We start from the raw sequence: 7500 nt of genomic DNA on the forward strand, positions 1-7500 counted from the left end.
TAGTCAGTCACCATACTAAGGACTATATTTTAAAATCTATTAAGGGTCTATATTGAGGAAGGGATTTGTACAAATTTTGAAATAATCTTTTACAATTAAAAGATATTCCACACGTATCATTCAGTGTGATCATAATTTCTGTGCTTTGCTTCTCAAACATTCACATTTTTTATATACATGTAATTTTTGAAGAAGTATATGCTGTATTTGGTTTATTTTATTATATCACCACTATAATGCCAGTAACATGTATGGAAAGGAATAATATCAGGTTTATTATGGCCATTACTCTTGAGTGCAATGTAAATATGATACAACAAATTCTGTGGTGTTGACAATGCTTTATTAAACTGGGAACAGTCATTAATGTTAAGATTATATTATATTGTGTATGTTATCTTTTGTAAGTCACTTAATAATATGCTGTGTAGAAAAGGCTGGATAGATGCATTATTGGGTTTGAGAAGAGATGAATATTTAGGCACCAATATCAAAGGAGAGAGAAGGGGAGAAGGAAATAAGGTTGTAGAATTTTCTTCTTCATCTTGACTTTTTGATTGTTATAGCATATATGTAATATGATCTTTCAGAAGCAAAGGAAATGAAGATGAATATGAACTGATTGCAAGAGGTCCATGATATAGCAGAAAGTGATTATCATTTCCCATATCTAGCTAAAAGTGGTATCTTGAACCATGCAACTGCTGAATCCATTAATGCAAGTATCTTAAAAAGAATTTTATTTTTTAAAGTATATGTGAGAGAAATCTTCTAAATAAGGAAAAAAAAATGGATAATTTTTTGAACAGTCCATTTACAGATAGGCAAATACAAATTTAAAGGATGGATTTTAATGGCATTCAGTCATGAAGGCTTACGTAAAACAAAATAGAGTTAGGATTTTGTATGGCATTCATTTTTAAATATCCCTGCAAAACAAAAGTAAAAGACCCAAGTGAACTAAACCATAGATATCTTTAATCTTGTTGTGCAGCATCATCATCAGAAATCTGTGGTTACTATCGCTAGTCATCTTTTTACAGTGTTTCCACTATGCTCTTATTTTGAATGGACTGGTGCTGCAGCCTTGTACAGACATTGTGCTGATAAGTCAATAATCCTTAGAATACTATGATGTTTTTTTACAAAATATTTTGGTTGAATTGAGCTCAGGACACAAGAAGTAGTACCAAGCACTTTGTTGAAGAGCAAAGTATTAAACCAACATATAGCCTTTGCAGGAGTTCAGGATTAAAGTTATGGAGTTGTGAATGTGACAAAATAACTTTGATTGTAAAGGATTTGTTTAGTTATCAAAATTGTGATGGCCTGATTTCTTAATTACAATGGTTCCAGGTTAAATAATGTGCTTGGTTTTACTTATGATTGAAGAACAAAGGATATTTTAATCTTGTCTGCAATTGCTTAAATTTGGTATGGTTGAAATTGATCTGGCTTAATTTTAGTTTTAATTTAGGTGACCTCCCATGTATGCAGCTGAACAGGAGAGATATTAGTTAACAGTATGCTTGAAATGCTTTATGATTATTGTTACCTATCTAAAATTACTTTGGTGTTGACAAATTCTGAAAAAGGATGTCACTGTCGAAGCATTAACGCATTGAGTAAGGGTGTCATGGCATACACGACAGCACCGATTAGGCCTAAAAGATAGGTGCCAGTGCATACACGACGTGGCATCAGGATCTGCTTGTCTTGATGGCCAGTTAGATTGTTAGGAGCCCTGTCTGCAGTGGGTTAAGCAAATATGAGTCCCTGAATAACCTAATGTACCAGTTACCACGACAAGTGAAATCAAGTTGAAGTACCTATATATGACTATATTGCCTAAATCCTGTCTGATGCAGAAGGTAAATGTCATTTTGTATGATGGAACAATTATTCCCCACGACAAACCTTCATCTTGACTTCAAAGTCTACCAAGCGCGTCACATGGTTCTCTCCTCTTTTTTCTTCCAATCTAATGCAATTCCTCTTTCTGTTCTCTTCTTTGATAATACTATCATAACTAAAACATGTATACTATTACTGTTATTATCATGGAACTTTCTTTGATTACCAAACTGGTGAAATGGAAGATATTTTTTAATTGATAAATGTTTTTAATGATGAAAATATTGGGGCATGCATCAAATTTTATTTTTGAACATTTCACTTTGATTTGTTTGCTATGTTTCTTTGTAAAGATGTGAGAGTGAATGTGTAAATGTCAAATGTCCCTTAGTATCCCCATTGAATAATGTGTGGCTTTCAATACATCACACCTTTTTTTCAGAAAAGTTCATTATGAAATGAAATTAGGAGCTTTAAGCTAAAAAAACACTAAGAAACAAACACAACTTCTAAAGCTGGTACATTTTGAAAGTCTTCTAAATAGAAGTGAATTTTTTCTCATTTGTTTTGTATTTTTTTTTGTTCTTCACACTGTTATTAACGATCTTCTGCATATGTGTATTTATTTTTCTCCTGCTGTTAAAGCACCATATTTTTGTTTGATATGTAGTTGTGATATACATCGTGCAATGGGAAGGTTTCGTTTGATTGGGGCTCTTTTTCATGATGTCCCATGGTATCTCACTTCTGCCACCCGAATATGTATTTGTCAGGCAGTTAATACACCCAAAGAATGATATTCTTTGGATTAATTAATTGATAGGAGGCAATTATTTAAGGAATAAGATGATGGGACTTAGATGACTCGCACTTTATCTACAAAACTACATTTTGTTCATATTGCATAATGTACTAATATCCTGTGAGTGGTCTGGTTACTATTACTTCCTGCCTCTCAGATAGACCTCTATAGATATGATAGGGTGTATCTGTTTGATGATAAGGAGGCAATATTATGCTACGCGGCTTGTATGATGACGCGAGATGCCTGTGCACTTTTGACTCGTGAAAACAACGAGTGTTGACTATCTGCATTGGTCCTTACCCAATAGTGCCAGCTACGTCAGTAACCGGTCAGTGGAAGCTTACGAGCTTACTTCTGCCGACCACGATAGACACACTAGATATGATAACCAGTGTATCTGTTTGATGATGTCCTAGAAATGCTCCTATAGGACCAGAAGGTCTTCTTCCTCAATGAGCTCAAAGAGATCTGATAACACATTTTTCCAGATTGAGAGAGAGATGGATAGAGAAGGAGAGGAAATATTGGACAGAGAAAATGGGGGATGGAGGAGATGAGAGAGAAAAAAATCAAGATGTACATGGAGACTGAAAAGGTAGAGGGACAGAAGGGATGGAGAACAGATAGAGAAGATTGAGAGATAGAAAATGGAGATATAGAGAAGGGAGACTTGAGATGGAGAGGGAGAGAAGTCATTTGAAAAACTATCCATTCTACATACATTGCTTATACATTAAAAGTATTGCCACAATGCCTACAAGTTTGCATGATAAAACATTACATTAGTGAAAAGAAATATGTAGACAACTGTTGTATACATGATTACACATAAGGCAGTGTAAGTGTGTACATCAACAATTCTGTCTGTCGTTAGCAAGATGTTTGAATTGTCCCTGAGTTTCAGATGATAATTGAGGTTGCAATGTTGTACAAGGTTCCATTTCGTTCCTTCAAAAATACTTTGTAAGGGAGAAAGAGAGTGAATGTGAATGTGAATGTGAGAATGAGTGTGAATGTGAATGTGAGAGTGAGTGTGAATGTGAGAGTGACTGTGAATGTGAGGGTGAGTGTGAATGTGAGGGTGAGTGAGTGTGAATGTGAATGTGAGTGTGAATATGAGAGAGTGTGAATGTGAGAATGAGTGTGAATGTGAATGTGAGAGTGAGTGTGAATGTGAGGGTGAGTGTGAATGTGAGAGTGAGTGTGAGTGTGAATATGAGAGTGTGAATATGAGAGTGTGAATGTGAGAGTGAGTGTGAATGTGAGAGTGAGTGTGAATGTGAGAGTGAGTGTGAATGTGAGAGTGAGTGTGAATGTGAGAGTGAGTGAGTGTGAATGTGAGAGTGAGTGAGTGTGAATGTGAGAGTGAGTGAGTGTGAATGTGAGAGTGAGTGAGTGTGAATGTGAGAGTGAGTGTGAGAGTGAGTGTGAGAGTGAATGTGAGAGTGAGTGTGAGAGTGAATGTGAGAGTGAGTGTGAGAGTGAATGTGAGAGTGAGTGTGAGAGTGAGTGTGAGAGTGAGTGTGAATGTGAGAGTGAGAGTGAGTGTGAGTGTGAGAGTGAGAGTGAGTGAGTGTGAATGTGAGAGTGAGTGAGTGTGAATGTGAGAGTGAGTGAGTGTGAATGTGAGAGTGAGTGAGTGTGAATGTGAGAGTGAGTGAGTGTGAATGTGAGAGTGAGTGAGTGTGAATGTGAGAGTGAGTGTGAATGTGAGGGTGAGTGTGAATGTGAGTGTGAGTGAGTGTGAATGTGAGAGTGAGTGTGAGTGTGAATGTGAGAGTGACAGTGAGTGTGAGTGTGAATGTGAGAGTGAGTGAGTGTGAATGTGAGAGTGAGTGAGTGTGAATGTGAGAGTGAGTGAGTGAGTGTGAGTGTGAATGTGAGAGTGAGTGAGTGTGAATGTGAGAGTGAGTGAGTGTGAGTGTGAATGTGAGAGTGAGTGAGTGTGAATGTGAGAGTGAGTGAGTGTGAGTGTGAATGTGAGAGTGAGTGAGTGTGAGTGTGAATGTGAGAGTGAGTGAGTGTGAGTGTGAGTGTGAATGTGAGAGTGAGTGAGTGTGAGAGTGAGTGAGTGTGAGTGTGAGTGTGAGAGTGAGTGAGTGTGAATGTGAATGTGAGAGTGAGTGAGTGTGAGTGAGAGTGAGTGAGTGTGAGTGTGAGCGTGAGTGAGTGTGTATGTGAGTGAGTGAGGTGTGTGAGTGTGAGTGTGAGTGAGAGTGAGTGTGAGTGAGTGAGTGTGAATGTGAGAGTGAGTGAGTGTGAGTGTGAATGTGAGAGTGAGTGAGTGTGAATGTGAGAGTGAGAGTGAGTGTGAATGTGAGAGTGAGTGAGTGTGAGTGTGAGAGTGAGTGAGTGTGAGTGTGAATGTGAGAGTGAGTGTGAATGTGAGAGTGAGTGAGTGTGAGTGTGAGAGTGAGTGAGTGAGTGAGTGTGAGTGTGAGTGAGTGTGAATGTGAGAGAGTGAGTGTGAGTGTGAATGTGAGAGTGATGTGAGTGAGTGATGTGAATGTGAGTGGTGAGAGTGAGTGTGAATGTGAGAGTGAATGTGAGAGTGAGTGTGAATGTGAGAGTGAGTGTGAATGTGAGAGTGAGTGTGAGAGTGAATGTGAGAGTGAGTGTGAATGTGAATGTGAGAGTGAGTGTGAATGTGAATGTGAGAGTGAGTGTGAATGTGAATGTGAGAGAGAGTGAGTGTAAATGTGAGAGTGAGAGTGAGTGTGAATGTGAGAGTGAGAGTGAGTGTGAATGTGAGAGTGAGAGTGAGTGTGAATGTGAGAGTGAGAGTGAATGTGAAGTTGATGTGAATGTAGATGAGTGATGTGAATGTGAGATGTATGTTATGTATGTGATGTGTATGTAGTATGTATGTATGAGTAGTAGAGTGAGAGGAGAGAGTGATGACAGATAGACGGAGAGGTAGAGATGTAGACAGACAGACAACAGAACAGGACAGACAGAGAGACGAGGACAGAGAGAGTGAGACAGAGAGACGAGAGGAACGAGAGACAGAGACACGAGAGACAGAGACACGAAGAGAGGAGAGTGTGACAGACAGACAGAGACACGAGAGACAGAGACACGAGAGACAGAGACACGAGAGACAGAGACACGAGAGACAGAGACACGAGAGACAGAGACACGAGAGACAGAGACACGAGAGACAGAGACACGAGAGACAGAGACACGAGAGACAGAGACACGAGAGACAGAGACACGAGAGACAGAGACACGAGAGACAGAGACACGAGAGACAGAGACACGAGAGACAGAGACACGAGAGACAGAGACACGAGAGACAGAGACACGAGAGACAGAGACACGAGAGACAGAGACACGAGAGACAGAGAGCGTGAGAGTGAGAGTGTGAGACAGAGGTAGAAACAGTGAGCGTGAGTGAGTATATGAATGAATGAATGAGTAAACAGTAAACAGATTGAATGGGTGAGTAAACAGTAAACAGATTGAATGGGTGAATAAACAGGAAACAAATTCAGTGAGTGAGTAAATGAATGAATGAGTGAGTGAGTAAATAAATGAATGAGTGAGTGAGTAAGTGAATGAAATGAGTGAGTTTTATTGAATGAATGTGTGAGTAAATGAATGAATGAGTGAGTGAGCAAATGAATGAATGAGTGAGTAAATGAATGAATGAGTGAGTAAATGAATGAATGAGTGAATAAATGAATGAATGAGAGTAAATGAATGAATGAGTGAGTGAGTAAATGAATGAATGAGTGAATTAATCAGGGAGTGAGTAAATGAATGAGTAAATGAATGAATGAAGGAGTAAATGAATGAATGAATGAGTGAGTAAATGGATTAATGAGTAAGTAAATAAATTATTGATTTAGTAAATGTATTAATGAGTAAATAAATGAATGTGAGTGAGTAAGCGAGCGAGAATGTAAGAGAATGGTGCCTCAAGGTAAGAGGCCTTAGGAAAATGTTCTTTGCCATTCATATTTGTTTTCAACATTTCAGAGCTCTCCAGATGTAGTAGTAATAAGATGTGCATGTCTTCGTGTACAGGTGTCTGTCTGCCTCCTACCCGTCACGGTAGTCTACGTGTCTTTGTATCGCGTTACAAATGTGTCGGATTTTTAAAATAATGTTAGCGCTCGGTGTATGTGTAAAGTTCTTCACAATTTGTCTTCTTAATGAATGCTTTTTTATTATATAGGCCCATGATCATTGGCATGTGTGTCTACATCCGAGTTTATTTTCATATTTGCAATGCGAGTCGTGTCGGCTTGGTTGCACCAGGATGGCTTGGCCCATAACAACCGTCAGTAAATGCACAGCGGATAGGAGAGAACTGGTCCTTGGTGATTTGCCTCGCATAATTCGCTCCAAACCGAATTTTAGATGAAAATGCGCTAGCAGAACGAACTTTTCGTGTGTGATCTTTGATTCGGAAACAAGGCTGCGAGAGGCAACTCTAATGCATGTATACTCGTTTCTGTATGAGAGGATTGAACTGCGTGAGCTTACCACCTTGATATAAAGTGGTTAGGCCTGTAGCCTTTTTCGAAGGGGGACGCCTGTCGGCGGAAAGTGTAGAATGTAAAACAATACACCTTCAAAAATACGAAATATTGGCACTTGGCAACTCTCTTCTACGAGTAGCTACAGTCCTCGGCCTCGTCATCTGTTCGTCTATCGCTTCATCCCGGGGATTGGCATTATTTTAAGACCTGATACAAACTCGATCCAGGTAAAGGAATACTTGATCTCTCGGAATGTGAGTGACAAGCACGTGGTGAAGGTGGGGATCGTGCTAGGAGTCGTGCAGAGGCGGTGCTTGTCGTACCTCTGGCGCGCTGTTCATGGGGGCGGACTTG

General features: G+C 39.3%; 1 protein-coding gene across 16 annotated transcripts in view; it reads left to right on the forward strand.

Annotated features, from left to right (window-relative positions):
• Wdr62 (WD repeat domain 62) overlaps nt 1-7500 on the forward strand; it is a 155922-nt gene that overhangs the window by 8933 nt on the left and 139489 nt on the right. The gene's annotated exons all lie outside the window — the stretch shown is intronic.

The sequence above is a fragment of the Penaeus japonicus genome, unplaced genomic scaffold, assembly GCF_977035675.1.
Source record: "Penaeus japonicus unplaced genomic scaffold, GWHDUDI00000001_assembly GWHDUDI00000019, whole genome shotgun sequence".
In the NCBI taxonomy this organism is placed as follows: domain Eukaryota; kingdom Metazoa; phylum Arthropoda; class Malacostraca; order Decapoda; family Penaeidae; genus Penaeus; species Penaeus japonicus.